At 37.7% G+C, this 26,357-nt stretch overlaps 1 protein-coding gene across 4 annotated transcripts in view; it reads right to left on the bottom strand.

Moving 5' to 3' along the window:
* LOC124366940 (solute carrier family 12 member 1) overlaps window positions 1-26,357 on the bottom strand; it is a 227,806-nt gene that overhangs the window by 116,097 nt on the left and 85,352 nt on the right. The gene's annotated exons all lie outside the window — the stretch shown is intronic.

Below are 26,357 nucleotides of genomic sequence, written 5' to 3'. Positions count from 1 at the left end.
CCTGTTGCCGCTGTCACACATGGATGACTACTGCCCTCGAGAGGAGCTGGGCTAAGAGGTGGGTTTCCCGATGGGGATGTTGTTCTAGAGCGCTGTTCAGTAACACCTCGGCTAAGGGTCACACGCATAGGTGTACTTCTGGAGGTATGCCGGGGAAAACTGGCTGGAGGTACCCAATCGCAGACAAGCCACGGTCTGCGTAACGGATCCGAAGGTTAGAGATAGAGACCACAGAGAGTCTCTGTACCTTCGGATGCAGAACTCGGGACTGGTAATCCCGGGTATGAGGTCATCCCTTGATAATTTTTTTGCCTTCGGCAATATGAGCTCGAGGATTGCGTTGCTGTGATGGTAGATGATATCCTCCTAGAGGAAAATGAGTCTACCAAGTTCCTAGGGATGCGATTTGATCGAGGCCTGACATGGGAAGATCACATAAAAAGCATCTGTTCAAAGACTTCTTCGGACATTTATGCTTTACGAAACCTCTCAAAGTTTTGCTCCTTGGACTTACTAAGAACGGACTATTTTGGCCTTGCATATCCTCATATAACATACGGGCTGAGGCTGTGATGCAGCTGTTCTAAATACAAATTTGAAAGAGTATTTAGAATTCAAAAGAAAGCGGTCCGAATAATTTCAAAATTGAAATTCAGAGATTCATGTAAACATTCCTTCAGGCAGCTTGAATTGCTGACTTTGGCCTGTCTCTATAACCTCGAGGTTGCTCTGTACTGCCGATTAAAGTGTGAGTTGGTCCAAGGCAGGGAAGTTCACCAATACGGGACTAGGGGCCGGGACATCTTCCGTATTCAACAGCACAGAACTGCCACGTTCGAACGTCTACCATCCGAGGTTGGCGTTAAGTTGATAAATTAGCTCCCTGATTAGATAAAGAATTAAAGTGGTTCTTAAAATGTCAAAGTTTGGTTGAGAAACCTATTGGTGTCGAGGGTGTTCTACTCTATTAAAGAGTTTATGATGAGCCGCTGTGATCAAATTTGAAATTAATTGGTTTCATCCTTTAGTTCTGTACTAAATTGTAATCAGTATAAATGAAAACAGTTTGATAAGTGAAATGACGTGATTGATACAATGATACATTGATTTATACAATGTATTTTACTACATGTAAATTGACGATTGTATACAATTTTATTAGATTGTGAACGCAATAAAGATTTATTATTATTATTATTATTAATATGGCGAAGAATAAGCCGATACGCTCTTTCATTCAAATGGGTTCCAGAAGGTGGCAAAAGGCGAGAGGATAAGAATCAACGCACACTGCGGAAAGGACTAGAAGAAGCCATTGCCGGCTCGAGGAACTGACTAAGGAGGCCGAAGACGCCTATAGTCAGGGGTGAGAGTGGAACCCTGAGGATGACCCCCAAATAATCGGTGCCATACATAGATCAACTGATGACTTCAAGATTCTCCAAAAAACCGAAAAGTATCTCTCTTTTAGAGACCTTATGTTCACAACTTCTTGCGTCCTTCTATCATATAATTATCTGAGACTAAATTCCTCCTGCAAGAGTCATTTAATAATAGCTTTGTAGAATCTCTGAACTAAGGGGCAGATTCTACTGCAAGACGACCGAGACTGAACATTTTCTGAATGAGTTCTGATATTACATTATTTCCAGGAAACTGAATTCAGGCTGAAAAAATAGTTCACAATGAATTTCCTAGCCAGATCTCTGAAGAAACTCAACCTTTAAAAGACACAATGCAAGTCAAGCTTTCCCGAAAGAAGTTAGAGACTCAGTTTCAGAGACATGAACAATAAGTCACAATTTGTCCTGTATGTGATTTTTCATCTCGTCTTGCTTTTCAATGTCAGAAGCTTTTATTCTTTTCTCCTTAATGCAATCTCAGTCTCAATTCCGGAAACAACAACAACAACCAAAGTATCAACAATCCACGACTAGCGAATCACGTATTATTCTAATATTGGCAAAAGTATCATTACGGGAGGAATTTATACGGATATATGCGACCACATTTACATACTTTGAGAAAATGACACCGCTCGTTGGAATAAACCGTGCTGTAGTCGGTGGTGCGTCTTATTAAGTGGTGACTCACTGACGTCACACTTAATTTATCGCCGCAGTGTAAATACACTCGCTAAATACCGCGGATACACACATCTCTGACGGGCATCTCTAAATTAGCACTCACTAATATAGCATTGCGACAGGAATGCTATATTAGTGCGGATATATCCGACCACATCTACATACTTGTGTAAAAATGAGACCGCTCGTTGGAATAAACCGTGCTGTAGCGGGTCACCACTCACTGACGTCACACTTAATTTATCGCCGCACTTTAAATACACTCGCTAAATACCGCGGATATATCCACCTCTCTAAAACGCGCCTCTCTAAATCAGCACTCCTATTTTTGAAGCACTGTGGTATTAAATCGTTCTCAATCCGTTTGAGCGTGTCAGGCGTTATCTACGTGTCAGCAGCAGACTGTGCCAAAAATAACTATTTAATCCTAGTCGTTCAGTTTGAAGTGATAATTCCTCTGAAATGCAAATACAACCGATTACCCGCCTCTCTGTCAGCACGTGACCTGGGCTCGGCGTGTCCCAGCAGGTGGAATCTGGGCGGCCTTGGAGTAGATCGTGCAGAACCACGACACCAGATTACAGTGTAGTCTACAACGATGGCACAGACAAAAATAATCCGATTAATTAAGATTAATCCAAAGATTGGCAATATAGCAACCTATGTATCATTAGAGTTTGGAGTTTTAATTTGTATTTAATCGATGCGTAACCTATCCAAAATAGCCATAACTAAATAATGATTGACTAAATAATCATACTAAATAGACTAAGTACTAGCAGTTACCCGCGCCTTCGCACGCATTTTGTAAGTTTTGCACTTGTATGATGAGCACTGCTGGTTTGAGTGAGTTATATTTCCGGCGCCAGTGTTGAGTTTTCTATTATGCCACGATCAAGAAAAGATGTCAAAGCGTATATTTATGACATTTTAATTTACTCCGGCCTTAGTATTAGTTGAACACTAAGATATTGAAGATATCTTCAGGGAAGATCGCTTGTTACACGATACGTAGTGAGTTTTTTTAATTGATAACTGTGCAATAAACAGTATTCTTTAAAGAAATATGGAATTAATTCCTCGAATAGGTTTCATTTTAAGATAAACAGCAAAGCACGTTCGTACAGGGTGACCAGACGTCCGGCTTCAGGAAAAATGATATTTCATTTTTCAATGTATATATTATCAAAACAAATCCAATTTGAATGTTTTTGTGCATTATAATATGCTCAAATACTAATAATATGTATTACTGTTCTCATTTTTGCTTTAATGTTCTCCTTTTTCGCACCCAAAACTTCCTCCTTTTGAATTTGCGTCTGGTCACCGTGCCGCACGATCAGTGTGGGCGTGGCGGGAACTTGCGGCCACGTGGTGACGACTACGCGGCGTGGCGGGAGACGTAGCAGACGGCGCGGCACATCAGCTGTCAGCTGTTCTTTGTCGATCGATACCCGAACAGATGACCTGTGGTGGTGCCAACATTGCCGAATGGAAATCCCTCGGATCCCCGCGGCCCTGCAGACACACACGTGCGAAAACACGGTTTATCGGCTTACAACGGACACCCCGAAACCTCCCCTCCGTACAACCTCACTATCGCCGTAGTGTTGTAGCCTCACACCTGCCGTCTGGTCTGGTCCGACCCCGCCAATCGATTCTCTCTTGGGGATTGGCACATTACAAAATAACGACCACTGTTCGGTCCACAACTGCAGCAATTCAACCCTACGGCGTAGAGTGGATAGGCAGCTTGGTCATGCTTATTATACACAATACACCGTACGAATGTTCTGTAGCCTAATTGTTTTTTTTCTAAAAAATGGTTAGTGTTATGAGAAAAGGGTTAAGGACAATTTTTGTAGATAATTGCATGATCTACCATTTTTGTCTGACATATTTTATCATAAAACTAACCGTTTCACTGAAAGATTCGAAAACCCCATTTTTGCAACCTATGACCTTTAATAAAAATTTTTGGAGGCATAGGATCGATGGGGACTTTTCACAATTTCATAATAATGGTGTCTCTAACATCTATGTAAATTTTCAGCCTGGGAATTAATGCAAGATTACCCGTATTTTTGGGCTAAATTGACCGTACTAATGAGCCTTGGAGAAAGTCAATCTCAGACAAGAAGCCACGACACTCTGATCCTACAACTTAAAACCCGTAATTCAAAGAATCTTTCCAACACCCATTTTTCTTTGGATGAATAACAAAGTGTTCAATACAAAAAACTGGATTTATGGAGGGAAAATTTTTTACCATCCAGTAAGGTACGCTCTACCACTATGGCGAATGCTGATGCAAGATTTCGAATCTGCCTCACTGTAGGCTCATTTGATACCTATTAAAAATTACGATTTCGAAATGTTAATGTCGATTCAAATTCAACTACATCCACTTTTACGGCGCTGAGAGTTCACAAGCCTTGGAGAAAGTCAATCTCAGACGAAACGCCTCTACACCCTGATCCTAGATCTTAAACCCCGTCATTCAAAAAAGCTTTCCAACATCCATGCTTTCTTTTGAAGAACAACAAAGAGTTCAATACAAAAAAAAACTGAATTTTCTTAGGAGGAATGGACGTATTGATAGGAGGGGAAATGTTTTTCCATTCAGTAAGGTACTTATTTAAATATATTGATGTAATTTAATTAACTACATTTTTATCTACACGTGTACGAATTCGAGATGTTAATGTCGATTCAAATTGAACTGCTGGTGCAAAGATTAAGTGTATTTTCGCATAAGCATTCCTCAAAAAAGTAAATTACACATGCGTAGATTGGAATGTTATCAGTGAAACTGCAAAAGGTCTTGTAAAATGTTATAAAATAAAGGTACAGTCAGGCAGATGTGAAACAGAACTCTTGAGTTGCTCGGGTGTCCCTATTCCTTCCAAACCTCTAACGGCCTCAACCGATCTGGCCAGCAACGGTCCTCGTGGATTTCTGAAACATGGTAGTACAATATCTGGTCCGTAGAGCAGGACATTAATACAGAGTGTCCACAAAGTCATGTCACACTTTCAACTGATTATATCTACTCTATTATTGATCGCAGGTCTGTGAAACAGCTATAAATTAAAACAGTTGCTTATTAAGTTTTGTTTTAATTAGCCGAGTTACCCACCTTTCCCATCTGTGGGTAACGTTTAAATTGAATTAAAACAGCCATATTATGGCAACTCAGTAAAGTTCAGTATATTCTGTGGCTTGCAAAGTTCAATGCAGCGTTTGTATCGTCGAATCCACGATTCATGAAAATCTCTCTGACCCTCTGATGCAGCATTTATTGACGGGGTAAGACGTTTAAGGAAACAGGCAGCTTATTGGACAGGCAGGTTATAAAAAGGAGATCAAATCGTCAAAGTCCAAAAAAGTCTGAGCGCCAACGTGGACGTGAGTTGAATGCCCCTAAGTATTCACAGTTCAAAGGATTTTGAAGAAAATAATCACATTTAATGGTTAAAACCTTAGCTACTGCATGCTTTGAAGCCAAATAAGAGGCATGACTTAGCTTTTGTCATTCTGTATGAAAATTGACTTGATCAACATTTCATAGCCTCAATTATCTTTAGTGTTGAGGCTACCTTACACTTGTCTGGAAATGAATATCGTCATAACGTTCGTATATTGAACACTTAAAGCAACGAATCAGAGCTGTGATTTAATCAGTTACCCCAGAAGTCCTGATCAAAATATGAAAGGACATCAAAGTTAGCTTGGACATTTTCAAGGTGATTCATGAAGCTCTTGTTGAGGTCAGATATACTGATCTAAATCGGTTTAGGACTCTTTAATCCTATGTTAATCTTATGGTTGCGCTGTATATACTTTTGTAAATAAATACATTTAAAAGTGCGCCGTGACTGTGCGGACACACTGTATTGTTTACAGAAAGCCAGCCAAACATCAATACAGGCTGGAGATAATTGGCCAGTCTTCATCACGACGGCATTCATCCATTACGCCACCGAGAGAAAAACACCATCGGGTGGTCTGAAATGTGTCAATACAGTCAAATTGGTGTTCGTTCAAAACATAACCCAGCGCGAAGAGTCAAAATTAATGATGGTTTTGGCAACCTTTGCGTAAATTACTTTTTGAAATAAAAACAAAATCTACGTCAATATGAAGGAAACAGTATTTTCCTGACATTTACTATCGTCCAGTGATACAACTAATCAGTAACACTACGTTTCGAGATCTGCAATCTGATCTCTTCTTCAGGTAAATAACTAACCTAACACATAATTACAAAGTAGGTTAAAATAAACAAAATATACCAGAGCATTCAGTGACACGCCTAAGTCAGGAATCACAGCCACCATGTTGTGTGACAATTTCACTAACTAAAACATGCACCTTATAAAACACTTAAACACACCCTAATTATAAAAACTGAACTACAGAAAACAGGTCACAATACGTCTGCATTCGCCGACCTACCACCTACGACTGTTACAGGCTCAGTCGGAAGTTGACACAACTAATGGTGGTTATGATTCCTGATTTACGCGTGTCACAACGCTCTGGTATGATTGGTTTATTTTAGTCTAGAGTGTAATTATGTATTAGGTTAGTTATTCACCTGAAGAAGAGATCAGATTGCAGATCTCGAAAGAATGAATGAATGAAAGAAATTTTATTTCCATTATAATTACAATACTATTACAATTAGTATCAATACATAAATTGATAATTAATACACGAACAATAAATCACTAAAAGTATTATACATAGCGTATGGAAATTAGCCTACATGGGCAAGCAGCCTGTGCGTAGGCTAGAGTCGTATTTTTAATACTTAGTATGTATATACAACTTATATCCCAGGAATGTAGCACTGATATATCTCTACCCAAAGCTACTGCAGTCTCTATTAAATACAATGTTCATTGCCATCAGTGTATTCCAGTACCTGTCAACAGGTTATTTTTCAACTTTACAGCCGAAGGTGGGAATGAAAGGGGAGATAATGTAGTATTCAGTAATGTCTACTGTAGCAGTTAGTCGTAGGTAAATTATAATCATGAGTAAACAGTCGGTACCCGCCCACACTCGGACAGTAACAAGGCCTCGGCCTCCCCAAGTCCAATATGCAGTAGAAAACTTTTAACTTTATGTTTGAATATTTCAATAGACAAGGTTTCGAATAAAGAAAAAATTACTAAATTTGTTACATATATTTCTAAATTAGGTCTGAGATATATAAAATGCGTTAGTATTTGAATATGACTTAATTAATGGTATTACAGAGATCCCCACTCTATTAGAGTGCCTGGTATTATAAGAATGTGACGTTAAGGAGAAAATTGAAGAAAAATGTTTATATATGTTTGTTAATATACTTTTTATATACAACTGGCGCAAGGAAAGAATTGATGTTTCATGAAAAAGATTGTTAGTTGGATATCTCTTACTTTTCCTAAACCCTGCTTTTAAAATACTTTTCTGAATAACAAAAAGAGGTTCAAGGATCGATTTTCGAGCTCCTCCCCATGCAATGTTTCCAAATGATAATAGAGACTGTACGTAAGCAAAATACGCAGTTTTAATTTCTTTGTCACTTAAAATGTCACTTAATCTTCTGAATGCATAAATGTATTTTCTGACTTTGTTTTGCAAATAAGCTACATGTTCCGTCCACTTTAAACGATGATCGAAAACCACACCTAAATACTTATAGGACACTACACTCTCTATACTCTTACAATCACATATTAAATTTGTGTACGTTCCACAATTATGAATTTTCAATAAAAACGTAGTGTTACTGATTTTTGTATCACTGAACGATACTAAGTACCCGAAAAATCCTGTTTCCTTCACAATCCTTCCATCGTCAAAAACCAACTTCTTGGTTAGTTATTTACCTGAAGAAGAGATCAGACTGCAGATCTCGAAACGTAGTGTTACTGATGTTTTTTATCACTGAACGATGGCAAATGTTCGGAAAAATCACGTTTCCTTCACAACCCCTTCCATCGTCAAAAACAAACTTCAAACAGTGAATATAATCAAATTATAAATTCAAATTTTCGAAAGCACTTTTCATGGCATCAAAACCAAGTGGGCCAAGGTAATGAACTTATCTAATCTGGTAATCTAGGATCTCGGCCCTCTACGGCTATCAACCTGAAGTGGTTCTCTATAATTGTGGATTGACCTTCCCCCGAAATGTCTAATCTATGTGGGTCTCACTGAAATTCTAATCTATCTGGGTCTTTAGTCATCCGCTCTCCAACTCGAGGATGGGAGATACTATAGGTACGCTCTGGAAGGCTAAATAGCGACTACTGGTATTTGAAACTGAGAGTAAATCCGAGGTTACGGTTTCAAAAAACTAGCGTGACCACACAGTAGTGGTCACACAAGCCACACATTGTCATTTGGAATTCTATATTTTACTGTTCTGTGTATCTCGAGGGATGTTTTGTATTTGTCGCAATCATGTGTCATTTACTCCAAAATGAACGAAACATACAGGGTGTAACAAAAAGATTGAGCTGGCTATGTAATTTAAGATTCTATGCGTGATTCTAAACTAAACTAAACAAAATGGCTTCTAACTGCTAAACAAAGTAGAAATTGGAAAAAATTACTCTTCACCTATTTTTAACTTCATGAAAACTTATGAATGAATTTGTTTGATGGAAATAAACAAATTCATTCATTCGTTCACCAATTTTCATAAGGTTAAAAAAGATGAAGAATATTTTTTTCTAGTTCTATTTTATTTAACAATTATACGCCATTCTGTCTTATTTTATTAAATCAAATTTATCTTTGTTGTCATCTTTACGATTGTTACAAAACTTGGTAAAAGAAGCTATTATATCAGAAAAATATTTTTAAATCAGTTGGTCATATTTTTAAAATGGCGGCTATTTAATTTTTGTTTCATAGAATATAAAATAAACCCCTGTTTTTATCAAAATTGTATAAGCCACAAATAGGGTTTTAAATAACCTTTCCTTTCCAAGGATACATCATCTGTAAAAATCTGTTGAGAAACAACTATTTTATTGAAGGTTTCGTTTTACACATACAACCTAAATGGCCAATAATTTGACAGTATTTGAACAGTCAGGTTCAGTGTTGCATTTTAATACAGCTGCTTTAATAACAGCATTTTTAGCTCAAAATCACATATAGAATCTGAAAATGCACAACCAGCCCAATGTTTTTGTTACACCCTGTACAGATAGCGCCAGGAGACTGACAGACAGGAAGTCTCGTATCTCGATAGTGAAACTGAGATAGACGTCTGCGATTACGACTACTTGTGTACGACCGCTGATGGACGACCTGGGTGGTCGTACACTATATTCTGGTACTGGCACGTTATTAATCAACGGTTTCGAAATTATGAGAAATAATATACATACTGTTGTTTTTTACAACGAAAAATGAAATCTCATTTAAACCTGTATTGCTGTCAACTTGCTAAAAAATTATTTAAAATGTAATTTAAAAATGTTTGCAATACAATAAATTATTTTTTAAAAGTTAACACGTTTACGTACAACTGTCCTAGGAAAGCCATTTGCAGTGGTTCCGTTGGGAAAACTGAATAAAAAACTTATTATTGTTCAATTATAATTTGTAAAAAAGATCTTTTACTGTGACTAATTTACGAAAAGTTTATGAAACAAAAGACAATGGACTCACATACCTGGAAAAACGAAAACATATGGAACAGTGACTTAAACTAACCGTTCAAAATAAGAAAAATCTATCAATTTGTTCATTAACAATACAACATTGCATGGGACATTGTCATAATCATATACGTATAATAGTCAAACAAACTATATTACATATAATACTATTTACACATGCCGTTTCAAATTTAATGAGATCCAAAAAAACCACTTAACATGTCTATTGAAAAATACAATTTATAAACTTATCCCGTGAGAGACAAGCCTCCCAAGAATTCCTCCAAGGTATATAACATTATCGTGAGATAATTATTTACTCTTTTTTAAATATTGAAAGGGTTTCACTAGTTTTTATATAGTCCGGTAGAGCATTAAAATATTTTGGCTCAAGATATGTGGTTGCTCTTTAAAGAATTCATGGTGATGCTTTGGAACCACAGGGCAGGTTTTGAATTATGTGGAATAAGGATACGTATGTACTGGAAAGGATGACAGGTTTTTAAAAGTAAACACACACATCGAACATATGAACGAGGATGGAAGGGTAAGGAAATGTTCTCGAGGGAATACAACTCTCCCGGCTCCCGAGACCACAAATCACCCTCACACCCATGTTCTGCAGTCTAAAAACCCGGTTGAAAGAGGATGACGATGAAGTTCCCCAGAAGAGAATACCGTATGATACCAGTGGAAAAAATAACCATAATAAACCATTTTAAGAAAAGATTTATTTAAGAATCCAGATAAATATCTAAAAAATGCAACTGTAATTTCCTACATAAGTTCATATCAATGTGAGTTTTCCAGTTCCATGTTTTCCAGGATCTATGTGCATCCTTCTGAGAACCGGAAACGGAGTAGGCACAGACTGTATCCCGACCTCATAAAACATGGACCCACCAGCGCGTGCTCCATCACGTGCTCAGCCAAAGTAAACGGCCAACAACGGGAAACGCAATTAGAGAAACGGGATCTAATTGCAGAACAAGTGAGCGCGGATGTCTTCTACTGCAGAATGCCAACAGGAAGCGCTATAAAAGTGAGTTGGTTCTTCAGTTTTTGTGGAAAATGTCATTGAAGAATTTCAACGTAGAGGCCAACAAGAGGAATAGAAAACTTCTCCCGTTCGAAAAGGTGTCAGTCCTTCATTAACCAAAAATAATACAAATTTATATCGACTAACGTACTACACCCCAGGAGAGTTCACTTCTAAGTGGTTTATACCTTCTAGTTGAGCCTAGCCCTGGGTACTGCAAAAGCCCGGCGTGTCAATTAAATCTGGGCAACCTTATGGATGTCCAGGAGCAGCACATCCACTAACTGCAAATATCGAGATTCTGGGGTGCAAGGGTGGATCGATGGGTCCAGTCTACTGCAGAGATGACTGTTGGAGTTGGTGGGGTTCGTTCCCTTAGAATCAGAAGTTCTTGTTAGCCTCAACACAAGGGTGTGCCATCCCCTGCCTGTTTAGTCTGGAAAGGCTGGTACAGAGCTGGCTTCCCCTTCCTCCAAGGAGACATGACAGATTAGCGAAAATCCTTCCTCATGAACCTGGCCTATCCAGAATATCCTATCACTCCGGAAGCAGCGTGAAGTTCTTTCAGTAATAAATGCAATTTCTCAGCTTCTTGTCCTAAGAGAACAAAAAACAGCTTAAATGAGCTTAAATATGCATATAAGATAGGGAACATCAACGAGTCTGCACCTTCTGTAGTGTATGCAGTATGTGTTACGTAACGCGCTTGAATTATGTATTGTGTGGTTTGATCTCTAATTGCCACTGATGGAATTTCAAGTATAAGCTTGACATGCTAGCATGTTCATCACACCACCTGTTGTTGATTTGTACATTTTTGGCACCTGAAGAAGAGTCCAGATACAAGTTCTCGAAACGTTGTGTTTTTAGTTTGGTAGTACAATTTATAACGATGGCAAACGTCCGAAATCTAAATCATTCTTATCAATACCGGGGTTTAATCGATAGTCCGACTAATTATAGAAAAGTATGTAACCATATTAGACAAACTACAGCGAACGTCTATAATCGATCGAGATCGCGAGCTAAGACTGGGTTGTTGGATCATACTCTCGTATGTGCCCATCGACAGTGAAGGGCAGGAAATCCTGCACTAGAAGGGATCGCGAGAGTACTTCAGTTCATTGAATAACGAGTGGCGATAACTCAAGTATCGCCAGTTGCATCATCCTACAGCGTATCCAGTTAGGTCGAGATTCGCTTCTTCCATCACCTGAGTCAGCCTTACCAGTTAAGATTCTGTTACGCCTGCTTTGCCTAGGAGTATCAACAAACCATATCTTTCGTACAAGCATATAAAGCACAATCGAGCAGTTAGAAGCAGCATGACGAATTCCTATAGAGAGAAGGCAATATTTACGTGGAATGTTTTAACAAAATTCACCTTCTAAATTGGGTTACAATCTGGGGAGAGAGAATTTACGGATTTTCACCCGTGTATATCTCCATGACCGAATCTCTGAAGTCGTTTCTGAAATGTTTATTTATTTATTTCCTTCCAACGGTCAAAAACCAATTTACATTTGTTAACTCATAATAGGATTAAATCATTCTTAAACAAAAGGGCCAAACCAAACATGCAACTGGACTCTAAATCAGATCTAGGCATAATTAACGTATAATTAATTGTAATAAGAGAGTATAAATTATATTAAAAATTAGTGAAAGTATATAATAAATTAGTGATCATATTAACTTAAATACACTACTGTAAGATGTGATACCATATGGAGGAACAAACAGACAAACAATAACAGTGCAAATAAACTATAAAAATTATTAACAACAATGAAAGATAAACTTTAAATGAGTAACAAGAGTAAAAAATATTGACATTAATGACTGATAGTGGTAAATAAAAAAAAAATTGAAAAAAATAAAAAAATATATAACATAAATGCATGCACATTATTGTCTAAGACGTGACATATGAATAAATAAAGAGATAAATAGTAAATAAATAGTAAAAAAATAAATAGTGGAATTTAAATGTTGAATTCCACGCCAGCGGTATTTAATTCCACCATATTCGTCATTGATTAAAAAATGTCTATTGAGATTGACGTCTATAATGTGAGATTCCAAAACCTTGGCAAATACAATCCGTAACCAAGCTTTTGAGGTGGTGCAATTAATTTTGGATTTGAAAAATGTGTTTTAATGTTGAATCCAAAGCCTTTTAAAATAACTACCCTTAATAAAGAAAAAGTAGACAACATTATATCACTTCACGTGAAATTACAGACATTCAAAGTAGTCATTTTTAATCAGACTCAAATAAAAATTGCTGAAAATAAAAATGTTAAGTATGTACATGAGTTAGGCTATAGCTTCAGAGGTTGAAATTATTGATTATTTAAATTACTTAAATCAATCATATTTCTTGATTAAATACCATTTAAGAAAATTATACGTTTTAAAATTATTTATTTCTGAACGAAACTATATTTCGTATACACACAAACAAGTCACTCTCTGGAGTTAATATATATTTATGTACATACTAGAAATGCCTTTTTTATCCTTAGTAGGTTTTATTTGGACCTGGTTACGAAATGGTCTAAATTGACTACTTACAAAAATGTCTTCTTCAAATATTTCGGCCTCACTGTTCATTAAGTCGACATATTATGATAAATCGAAACTGCCAATAATAAACATTCGTCTGTATAAGCGAATGAAGAGTCGGACCTTTCACGTGATTGGCCAAAGCTTAACCAACTACCGCCAACCTAATGATAACATGGCTTCTTAATCACTAATTGCTAATTTTCAATTTAAATCTTCTTTGCTTAACTTTTCTTTATTATCTCTCAATCGGTTTTACATAGCTCCGGCTATAATTTTTATTTTATGGTATAGTGAACAAAGGAGGCTAAAAGTTGGTCATAACTGGTCGTTCTTTGAATTAGCCAATCACGAGAACGCCCCGCCCCACCAACTCGCCTGTACAGACGACTGTTTATTATTGGCAGTTTCGGTTTATCACCTGTTGAATGAAGATGGCACTCTACAGCGAGGCCGAAATAATTCTAGAAGATAATTGTGTAAGCGATGTTTCAACGTGGGAGACATTGAGTTGGTTACGACACCGACTGCGTTAGTCTAAGAACTAAGATTAGACTAATGTAATCTCCACAAGTATTGTTATAAATGGCTCTGATATAATCTTGACAGTGGCCAATAGGCTATACTTAGAGTCCATTCAGAACATCACTTCCAGCATGTCAGGACACAATGTTGTAATGCTGGTAGATATTAGGCACAACATAAGGTACCGGCTACCTTGCAACAATGAGACGGGAAGTGTTCCGGACTAAATGAACAGGTGACAGGCGCCATTGTCTCGGAGCATTGTCTCGCCAAGACACTGCACTGACAGCTCATGTTCATGTACATGACATCTGTACAATTTCGCACCTCCACTCATAGTCGTTAGATATCATTAAATTAATGTCTTCACCACACGTTTTTCTAGTCACCAAAACTGAAAAATCAAACTTTACAAGAACGTACTTAAGTTTTGTATTTGTTTCATTCTTCCAACCACAAAAAGTGTTTGCATGTTGCAAAAGGAAATCTCTAGAGCACAGGAAAAGATCCTGCATTAAGTGAAAACATATCTTTCAGCAATCCTACTTTTATCAATCCAAGATCTATTATTTCCCAAAACCTAATTTAATTATTGTACCAAATATTTTAAACGTGTTCTAAAATTACCAATAGTATAAAACCATTGAAAATTACGGAGGCCTTGTATAATTGCCAGTCAAGCAATTCGATGTGTACTCTAATATGGAGTAACAATGAAGTAAATTGAAAATTTCAAGACTTGGAATTCCGGCAACGTAAATCATGGTTACACCATCCTAAAAAGTGAAATCAACTTCCAATAACTGATCAGTCTGTGTTTTTATTTTGATACGCTCTTCACAATCAGGGTTAGCTTCAGTTTCCCTTCAAGGACGCGAACTCGCCGATATTCTACGTTATTGTTTGAGCACTGCGCGGTGGAAAGCTTACAAAAGCTCAATCACAACAGAAACCGGTAAAAATCGAACAACAATGGCGGCATCGCATCTCGCTGGCGGCCGTATTGTTCCATTACAATGGCAGAGCGGTGAGGAATCTGCCGCATACACACTGTCACATGTACCTGTAGTACAGCACGCGCACCGACACCTCTTCTGTGTGGTGCCTGCGTGGCGTCATAACTACTTCACCATTGTTAATTAATTCGTGACCTTTCTAATAGCAAAACTCTTACCGTGTCCATTTTTATTACACACTTCAAATACTTGAAGTCTTCGTCAATGACCGAACTTAACGGGTAGACTGCGTCGTATTCAGTAACGCTTCGCCATGATATTATAAAAACACACTATTTAAATACATACAAAAGTAAATAGACTAATATGGGTTCATGAGTGGCTAACTACTAGCAGGCTCCTGATGGGAGTAGAGTGGCCTATCAATCAAACACTCACTTAAGTGCACCTTGAACCTCTTTCCACCCGTGTTTAGGATCTCTTCTGGCAGAGAGTTGAAAATGTTTATGGCAAAGTTGAAGTAGGCTTTCTGTGTCAGGATTAAAACAAATACTGCCAAATTTAAGTACAGAAAAACCTGTTCATAGTATCTAAACCAAAACGTTCCCAACCGATCAGATCCAAACAACACAAGACAAACAAGTGTTGGTACGCAAATTGTTACACCTCGGTTATGCGTTTATAATTACACCTAAGTCTACTAGGAATACAGTGTTGCCAGATCGTTAAAAGCGAGTTATTACAGTGTTGCCGACTCCGCGACGGCAAACACAACGTTGCTGAAACGGTCGTAAACATTGACACAGCATCGTCGCGTTGGCGAGACAATAAATGTCCATCAAGCAAGCAGTTACCGCTCGGAAGGTATTTTACATCGCGTCACTACATGAGAGGCTCTCGCGTGAATATCGACAGCGAATATTGGCCTGCTCGGGACTACGTGTCAATAACGTTGATAGATATTGTTAGCTGGCGACACAATTCGACAGCACCGCCACTCTATGTGATAACGTAATGTGCGACGGCAAAAAAACACAACGTTGCTGAAACGGTCGTAAACATTGACACAGCATCGTCGCGTTGGCGAGACAATAAATGTCCATCATGCAAGCACTTGCCGCTTGGAAGGTATTTTACATCGCGTCACTACATGAGAGGCTCTCGCGTGAATATCGACAGCGAATATTGGCCTGCTCGGGACTACGTGTCAATAACGTTGATAGATATTGTTAGCTGGCGACACAATTCGACAGCACCGCCACTCTAAGTGATAACGTAATATGCGACGCAAACACAACGTTGCTGAAACGATCGTAAACATTGACACAGCATCGTCGCGTTGGCGAGACAATAAATTACAGCTTGGGAGGTATTTTACATCGCGTCCAATACATAATTTAAATAAACAGCAACAAGAAATACTTCAAGAATGTCAATTATCAGTCACTGTAAAATTATTTTGTATGTGCACATTTTTCTAACGTTATGCTCATAGGTTATTTTCATAAACCCGTATAATATTTTAATATCTGCCATTCCGTGCTGGATCAACCTTTTTAAGTGCAGTTTGCGAAACTCATTTCTGTTGAACAACCCTTTAAAAAGATGTACATCTTGAGCTATGCTTACATTTGTCAACCTTGTAGACCATCATCCTCAATTGGTTATCAACAGTCAACAATTACACTAAAAAACTATTTCTTAGGCTCAGTATGTGTATTCATAAAACTTAGCTTTCCCATTTTTGAAACTGTAAACCAGTGCCGTTTATTTGGTAATCAGTAAAGAAAGTGAGCCTTTCAAAGTCGGATTGCCGGGTTGTTCTCCTAACACAGCTGTTTAATGCAATACACTTACTCGATCTAGTCTCTTGTTTTAAGATTCCCTCCTGATTCCTAACAAGCCGTCCACGGCCTCCTGGTAAGACAGATAACTTACGGACACTTCAACAAGTACAATTGTAGGTGTAGTAAAGATGTGTTAAGTAATATTGCGTTATCCGTAACAGTTTAGAGCTTGGTAGAGACTTTATGAACACCATGTATAATGGACATTGATAATGATATTAAAAATTAATACACTGGAACTGGGGTTGAAACTGTCGTGAAAACTGGATTTCAGTTATCTATCGATCTACGTTAAACTGTAGGACAGGTTACTAAGCGGGGTAGACTTTACAAGGAAACTTAATTTCAGTAGTCTGCGATAACGCAAAAACGGAAATCTAAAAGGGTCAAAACCCAGGTAAAACTGTAGTACAGGTTACTCAGCAGGGTTGACTTGACAGGGACACTGAATTTCAGTAGTCTGCGATAACGCAAAAACGGAAATCTAAATGGGTCAAAACCTAGATAAAACTGTAGTGCAGGTTACTCAGCAGGGTTGACTTGACAGGGACACTGAATTTCAATAGCCTGCCGATAACGCAAAAACGGAAATCTAAATGGGTCAAAACCTAGATAAAACTGTAGTGCAGGTTACTCAGCAGGGTTGACTTGACAGGGACACTGAATTTCAATAGCCTGCCGATAACGCAATAACGGAAATCTAAATGGGTCAAAACCCAGATAAAACTGTAGTACAGGTTACTCAGCAGGGTTGACTTGACAGGGACACTGAATTTCAATAGCCTGCCGATAACGCAAAAACGGAAATCTAAATGGGTCAAAACCCAGATAAAACTGTAGTACAGGTTACTCAGCAGGGTTGATTTGACAGGGACACTGAATTTCAATAGCCTGCCGATAACGCAAAAACTGAAATTTACCCGGTTCGAATCCTATATAAAACTGTAGGCCTATCATTTTCTACTTTCTATTGACCTATTAATCATTAGTTCGAGATACGAAACTGTATAACGTATACGAGTATAGTAGCAATGCTACACCTTTTTCGCGCAATCTTTATCATTCACCTAGAATTTGAGTAAGAGGGCGTTTCTCGTTGGGCGTAGGGAATTCCCTTCGCACGGTAGGTAAGTGGACAATTACTACGTTTATAACTCGACTGGATGCAAATAGGTGTTTACGACTCTTGGTTACGACCGCGGAACGCTTAACGCGGAGTGTATAAAACGGTCGTAATCACTTACGACGTCATTCAACAGTTCCCAACGTGGACAGGTGTTCAGCGACTCCCTAGTTCACAGGGTGGCCAATACTGATAGACTTGCACTGTATACGACACAGGCATGCAGTACTTTATTAGCGTATATAGTTATATAATTATCCGTTTTTTACCTCTACCATATACTATTCTGAGTAGTTTTTAATGCTTCCTCCCTTAAATTTTTGAAATGTATTAATTATTTTAGCTCCTTTTATAAGACGGGAATACAAAAATGTTGCACAACTAAAGGAGGACTTTCGTTTGGTACTGCAGGAACAATGTGAACTCCCCCCCCGTCTTCTTCCCAATAACATGTCATTTACCAGAGAACGTATATGAGGTTATGTGTACCTCAACTTATTAATTAACATAATTATTCATTATGGTTAACTAAAATCAAATCTATCCTTATTGTCAGGAGCGTTCACTTCTGGCTGGTTTATACCTTCCAGTTGAACCTACCACTGAGCACAGCAAAAACCGATGTGTCACTTAAATCTGGGTAACCTTATGGATGTCCAGGAGCGACACATCACTAACCGCAAAGTCGAGATATTGGAGTGCAAAGGGTAGATCGATAGGTCTAGTCTACTGCGGGAGATGACTGTTGAGAGTTGGTAGGGCTCCCTAAGTGTTAAGGGCTGTTAATACCTAGACATAAGGGCGTGCTACCCCCTGACCGCTTTGACTTACGACGCTGTTACAGAGCTGGCCTCCTCTTCTTCCAATGAGACAAGACCCCAAAAGAGATTAACGCCCAAAATCCTTCCTCATGGATCTAGACAGGAAACAGCCCCTACCACATTCTTATCCACTCAGAATATCCTGTCACTCCGGAAGCAGCGCAAAGGTCCTCTAGGGACCTTTAAATGCAATTTCTCAGCTTCTTGTCTCAAGAGAACACAAAAAACTAAACCCAAAAGTTTCCATGACGCAAGGAATTCAATTCAAGATGGAAATACATGCAAATCTAGACGTCTCACTGAGGTCGGTAACTAGGTCAACACACTTCACTCGAGTTGAGAAAATTCAGTCAATGGTTGTACTAGGACTATCCGTTGGATCGCGCTGTGACAAGTTTGTTAAATTTTATTTCTTTACATTGTTATACAACTGAAATCTAATTTGCTTCTCACATTTATATTCCACAGAGCCATCTCCTTTTTGGTAGAAGTAAACTCACGCATACATAAATGAAATTGATGTCCACAATGACGTAAATATCCGTCACGGCCCACAGGAATGTTGACTGAGGTTATAAAACCAGAGGCGCAGCATGAATATTCATTCGACGGGGAGCAGTGCTTTGTCTTTAACAGTTCTAGAACCACCACGGATACAAACAATTCAGGAAAGTACGGGAAAGAAGTAACCGGAAGGTGGAGATTATCCACGAGTTATTACGTCGTAACTTTCCCAATCCATTATTGATGAGATACTGTTGTGCGCCACGCATCACCGCAGCTCCTGTTGTGTCTGTCTGTGTACCACGAATGGCTCACAATATTGTTCCACTGAGCAGCCATTACGTAAACCCAGAAATTAATTTTAGTCTCCACCTTAGCTGCGGGTGGTGCCCGGAAGTCGCTCACTTGTGGGACTTAAGCACAGAAATTCATTTCGTATCATGCTTCAACGCATTCTTTCAATCATCTCTACAATGTTTTCCTTTTTCAGCAGTTGGCAAAGACATAATCTACGTTATAGCAAATTAATGTCGTGACTGGATACGAAGAAACAGATAAGTTCATAATTCCAAGAAGGCTATCACATAGCCCTAGATTAATTTAGTAGGATCAAGCAAAATAAATGATAAGAAAATAGGAAACCCTAGTGGATTGTACTGACACCCGCTATAGAGTCCCTTCAATTAAACAGCTCCGGTTATTATTATTTTGTTCATTTAGTATTCATACGTCCGACCATAGTCGTAATTTACCAAAGCAGCCAAGTAATAAGACCCATATTTAACGAAATACTCGAACTGAGATGCAAATTTCGCTCCAAGTTTACGTACTCGTATTACATTACACGATAGTAATTCCACGTTAAGGTCAGATCACAACACATTAAATTTTTGTTTTCATTTGGTATCTGCTGCAATGGTTTCTAATGAATTTTTGTAATCTAATTTAATGGATACTTCGATACTTCAGATGACATTTTATAACAATAATGCAATAATTTTATTTTTGACCAGCGAAAATGCTAGTAATGCGTTTTAAATAGAATACATTTAAGGGTATCTTTTGGAATTTTTAAAATTTATATTTTATGGAAATGTTAGTTTCAATTGCGAGAAATTTTAGATACTATCTATAATATAAAAATATGAGCAGCCCCCAGATCTGTTATTTACCTGATGAAGAGATCAAATTGCAGATCTCGAAACGTAGTGTCACTGATTTGTTGTATCACTGTATGATGGCAAATGTCCGGAAAAATCCCGTTTCCATCACAATCCATCCATCTTCAAAAACAAACTTCTAGGTTAGTTATTTACCTGAAGAAGAGATCAGATTGCAGATATCGAAACGTAGTGTTACTGATTATTTGTACCAGTGGACGATGGTAAATGTCCGGAAAAATCCTGTTTCTATCGCCAAAAAAAAACTTCAAACAAATAATTATTTATATTATAGAAACTCTAAATATAACTCTCAGACAACGCAACAGCGGCTTTCTAAGATAAACAGTTCCACTGTAATCAGCTTGTCGGATGTGGGTTCCAGAAATACATGGCAGTACCGCAGAAACCTCGTAACTAATAATAATAATATTCTTTATTATTAACAATTAATAATAATTGTCTTGCAAGCGTGATATAAAAATAAAAGTCATAATCTAATAATTAACACAATTTTAATTATAAGTAAAAAAATAGATTAAATATAAAATTAAAATTACTTTTTGGGTACGTGACACCTGTCGCCGAATAAGGATTAGAACCAGCGCCATTACAGTTAGAAGCTGTCATAAATCCAAAGAATATTTCTTCTCCAGAATTCGGAGACTTATCGTCAGGTTAGAGAAGGGCGTGTTCATTTTAAAGAATAAATTCTCTCTGTCACCCTTGAAACCTCTGAGCGTTTGGAAATATTTTATATTCTCGGACAGAAGAGATTGTAATTTTGGTACATTTATTATTTTGTTGTTTAGTTTATTATGTCTAGGTTAAAGTATTTCTGTTTTTAGGTATTGCATTGTAGAGTTTAATTTATTGTTATTTATTACTATTTATTATTGTTGTTGTTGTTGTTCTTGTTATTGTTCTAGTAGTAGTAGTTGTTGTTGTTATGCGCATTATCTATTCAATATTGATTATTGTTGGTTGTTTAGTTACGTATGTAAGTATATACATGTACATGTTGTATTCATTTATTATCTATATATCATGGTTATATCCATCTATATATTATTATTTATATTTATATATTATTATCTATTATTATTATTATTTGGTTATATATATGTGTATGTAAGTATGGATACTGGAGCATTTATTATTTATTATCTGATATTGTTTTAGGCATGTAAACAGTATTGTAATACCATATAGTATTGTTGTGCACCACACTTTGTAAGCACTGTAAAAATGGCAATGCCGTTAAATAAATAAATAAATAGAAAGATATGTTTGTCTGCTTTTACTTAGTCCTACAAGTCCGAATCCCTGAACGATACCAACGTTTACCACCACTCCCACTACACAACACAACAGCACTTGGTGTTGTGTGTCGATAACTGGTACATTTGATTGTAGTATTACACAGCAGAAAACTCGGAAAAAACATTTGCGTTCGAACTTATGTGGAATGAGAAGCTCAGACAGCTAAGTCAGGAAAGATTTGAACGTCAACAATCAATGTTACGTGGCGCTGCCTAGCGCCGGACCTCGCAACTGAGTGAAATACTCGCCCAGATCTCAGCACCACTTTCCCGTACGAATATACGAGGGTACTTCAATAGTTAAAGAGACATATTCGTCTGGGGGGGAAACTATTTTTAACGCAAGTTTTGTACTTTCAAGGCTATCAGTTGGCATAACTGGGATGACCCTGATCAGCTGATGTATGAATGTTATTTTGTTAATAACCTAAAGAATATACGAGAAGATGGCGAGTCTGACTGAAAATTCCACATTAGTTGAGCAACGCTATTGAGTGCCAATACATTTACAATGTAAAACTTATTCGTAATAACATCTGAAGTAAGAAAATTCTATTCAATAAATGTTAATCTTAATCCTCTGCAAATGTCTACGATAATCTAAATATCATATATTTGAGTGGTAAGATTTATATAAATCCGATTGTTACAGTAAACTTTACCACAGCACGTGCATCAGTATCTATGTATAAGCTCACACAAAAAATTGTGTTTTTTTTTTTTTTTTTTTTTTTTTACGATATGAAAATGCATTATGCACCGTCAGGGACAGGGACAGGTGTTCGCCCTGGTGTGTGGGACTCTCTCACCCACTAAAAACCTACCGGCATTGGAAACCCTCTCGGGAACGCATGCAGCTCTGCAACTACTTCAAGAGGGTGCCATCGTTCGCCCAATGGGCATTACTTCATTCTAAAATCCACCAGCATGAGCTATTCTGGTGTTTTATAGCTGCTCTCTTCTTTTTTGCCTTAGCACCCTCTTGCAGAACGCAGCGACAGCGTTCCACGATTCGGGACTGGACAACATCCGTTACTGTGTCACCAAGTAGTCAAAGTGAAAACTTAGTGTATACTGTAGCCATATAAGTGTCGATAGGTATAACATAGCGAATAGCATTAGCTAGTAAGGGGAAAAGAAACTGGAACGATTTAATTTCATCCATACATACGCAAAATACACCTTCATCAGTTTATTGACACACTTCTGAAAAAACAAAGAAACAAATATCCCGATACTTGTGTACACAATAATTTTGCCAGGTTGCTGCTAATTTAAGGAGCATAAGTGCCCTACAAAAACCAAACGCTCAAGCGTTTTTAAGTGGGGTCGATTGGGATCCTGAGATATTTGACGGGTGTAGATACCTTACCTTCATGTAAGAATCAAAGATAATGCTCTAGCGTCCTAAGATCAAAAGTAATCCAGAGCTAGGGGGTTTTCCTTTACCATATAGTGGATTGTCATTTAAGCACTCCAATTCTAGCACTACGCCATCCTGTTGTGAGCCTATGGATTATTTAATGTTTAACTTAGGTTAAAACGATGAGATTAACGACTGGACCCGATAACTAAACCAGCGCGTCAAGAGCTAAAGGTTCACGAAAACAACAACTCCTTAAAACACTTTCATCGTAAACGCAGTAAGCAATAAAACTTTAACGTCTACAATAATAATTTTTCACACACCCTATAATCGCAGATTCAACAACAATAAGCGATAACGGTTGATTATAAGTAACTAAGACGCTGGCTGGTGTACAGTCTCAGAAGACCGCATTCGCCGACACCGCGGAACCACCCGTGCAGTCTGTGGAGACCGTCTCCGCACCGCGATATCTCTCGTAATATACTATTTGAACTCGACGACGACCAACATTTGACAACTAACTGTCCCACATAGCTTCACTAGTCCCAGGCAGCAGTAAACTTGGGTAATGTCCCAAGGACTTCTTCTTCTAAACGGTTCTTCGCATCAGTCTGTTTGCGTGTACTTTAATTTCCAAAATTCTTAATCAAGAGCACAAAAGATTTAAACTTTACTAGCTTATACTACTAAAGGGTAGAAAATCCCTGGTGTAAACAACTGTCAATAGTTTTTTAGCCTTAAAACCTCCATTAAATGCTTAGCTAAGTTTTGAAATCCAGTTTATAAGAGGCATTTAAATTAAGGCACACAACATAGTAACTTTTTCAACCCATCTTTGTATAATCTTGCAGCCTGGTTTACATTACATGCGTGAAAAGAGTTAGAATAGCTTTGGGATTCCTATTGACTGCCATTTTCATTTATAATTGACAAGCTACTCCCTAGTGTTTACAAAGCTACTTATTCAGGCGAAGTTAGATTCAAATTGCTCTGTCTTACCCTAAAAAATTTGTAAAAATAACAAATTGTAAAACGTTGTAGCATACGAACAGATTTCATTAAACCTAACTTGTATGAACTAAGAAGCATTCTTAATCATATAAAAGTAAGAATGATTAGTAAATAGACTATCATGGTAATTGAGAATTTATTAGTAGGTTTATTGACTCTTTGGTGTAACATGCCATAATTGACGAGGTACGTTTCCGTCAGTTCAAGTTACTCCATAGAGCTTATTTACAGTTGGCAAATAATGCACAATGTAGCTCATCATAACAATTAATTTTTCTTTCAGCATCAAAAATCTTCTGTAAGGCAAATTCCAACTTTTTGTGTTATTATTAAATGGGAGAAACATGACATATTTGAACCACTGATGTATTTTGCTGAATTAATTTATAGTGGAAAATTCATTTATTCATATTTTACTTGTTGAAGGCGAGAAATCAGTAAATATATACCGTGGAATGGCTCAAGTTTATGGTGAAGGTTGTTTGAATCACGCAAATGTTTACAAATGGTTAGAGCAGTTAAAAAATGGTCGTGACTCAGTGACTGAAGAACACCGTTCTGGCCGACCAGTTGCAGTTTCAACACCCTCACTTGAAAGTCGAATTGATGACATTATTCGCGCCGACCGCCGTGTGACCTTGGAAATTATAGTTGTAAGGTTCAAGGTAGTACTGGTACATTTCACAACAATATCTGTATGAAAATGAAGTACCACGAGGGCGTAAAAAAGTAGGTGTAAAATTTGTTCAAACGTTAATATAGAGTTCTTTGCAGCCGGGAAAAAAAAAAAAAAAAAAAAAAAAAAAAAAAAAAATTGTAGTCGATTGGAACAAGTGCAAACATGTTCAAGGTGATTATGTTGAAAAGTAGAAAAAGTATTGCTTTGTAAAAGTAAACGGTTTCTTCTCCAGACTAATTTGTCTATTCAATTATTGACGACCTTCTTATAATTGGTACTAAGGCTTACAGAAATGGTAAAAAAGGCTTACCACTTTTTTTCTCCTTTAATCTTAATGTATAGAAACACTTTTCGATAAACACACTTACTCTGTTCGTACCCTTGGTGCTATGAGCGGACGTGTTAAAACACACGAATCAGCGAGGGTCCTCAGGAGCTGCGATCCTCCGAACGGATTTAGGGTCTGTAACGAAACTAGGCGACTGCTGGCCCCCTAGGGTCCGGTAAGATGTGAAGAAATCGCCAATCACTTGTGGTCCAGCCGAGATAGTTCGGATACCACGAAATTCCATCACATGTGCACGCAATCACGTCTGCAGGCGTAGCCCTGCCCCGGGCTTGCCGAACTCTCGCCCTAGCATACCTCAGGAATTGCGCCACATTTGGGCGTGGAAAGCCGCTCCTTGCAGAAACCACAAAACGGTCAATCGCGTCAAGGCTTCTAAACTGACTACTTTATTTCAGTTGGGACTACGTTAAAATAGTCAAGTTTCTAATTGTCACAGTTCGGTTTGGTGCAGCAATTTTTATACAAACAAACATAGCCTATACTGTACTAAAGTAAATTAAAGGTGTCTTATTTTACCAGGTGAAGTTAGGGCTAAGAAGCCTCTCTAACACTTAACCTGGGGACCAACGGCTTAAAGGTGACGTTCAAACCACCACCAATGGCCGGGCAGGCGAGCTGCTTGCAAGGACAGGATCGCTCAGCGGTCACCCATCCAAGCAGCAGCCACGCTCGACGTTGCTTGATCCGGTTATCTTACCCACAAGTAAACATATCCTCTTAGTTTAAGGTGGTGCTCAAGTTGTTTTAGAATGATTTAAAATGTCTTAAATCACACAGGCCTTTACGATATTTTCTAAAGCATAGACAACATATATGTTTGTAGAAAACTCAACGATGAATTATATGCATTTAGTAGCAGCCTATTTAGAAGCATCTTGAAGTCAGGCATAAATCAACTGAAGACAAGGATATTAATATTTCTTGCATGTACATGAACGACCGCTGAAATATTTACATAAGTTTATACTTATAAAACATATAATTTAAAGTATTTTCCATTTTTTCTGTTTTCAGGAAGGTAATTTTAGCAGCTGTAATAAAAAATAATTTAATAAAATATTTATTGGCTCAACGCATGGATTCTATTTTTATGACAATCTTTGTTACCCACAAAACGACCATGAACCCTATCGTAATAACACAAAGAACCACCGCTTCACTTAACAGAAACGACTTGTTTTAGTAATGTTAAAAATCTTGTTCACCTTACGGTTTTATCTATAATATGACTGACTAGTTGTACGAATTTATTTAATTAGATGTATGTACTATGATCTACAGCTCACTACATAACCGAAAGAAACACTCTCAGATTCCTACGTGG

Source organism: Homalodisca vitripennis, chromosome 7 (genome assembly GCF_021130785.1).
Source record: "Homalodisca vitripennis isolate AUS2020 chromosome 7, UT_GWSS_2.1, whole genome shotgun sequence".
NCBI lineage: Eukaryota > Metazoa > Arthropoda > Insecta > Hemiptera > Cicadellidae > Homalodisca > Homalodisca vitripennis.
The sequence above is the reverse complement of the archived record's forward strand: the minus strand, read 5'-3'. Positions and strand labels throughout refer to the sequence as shown.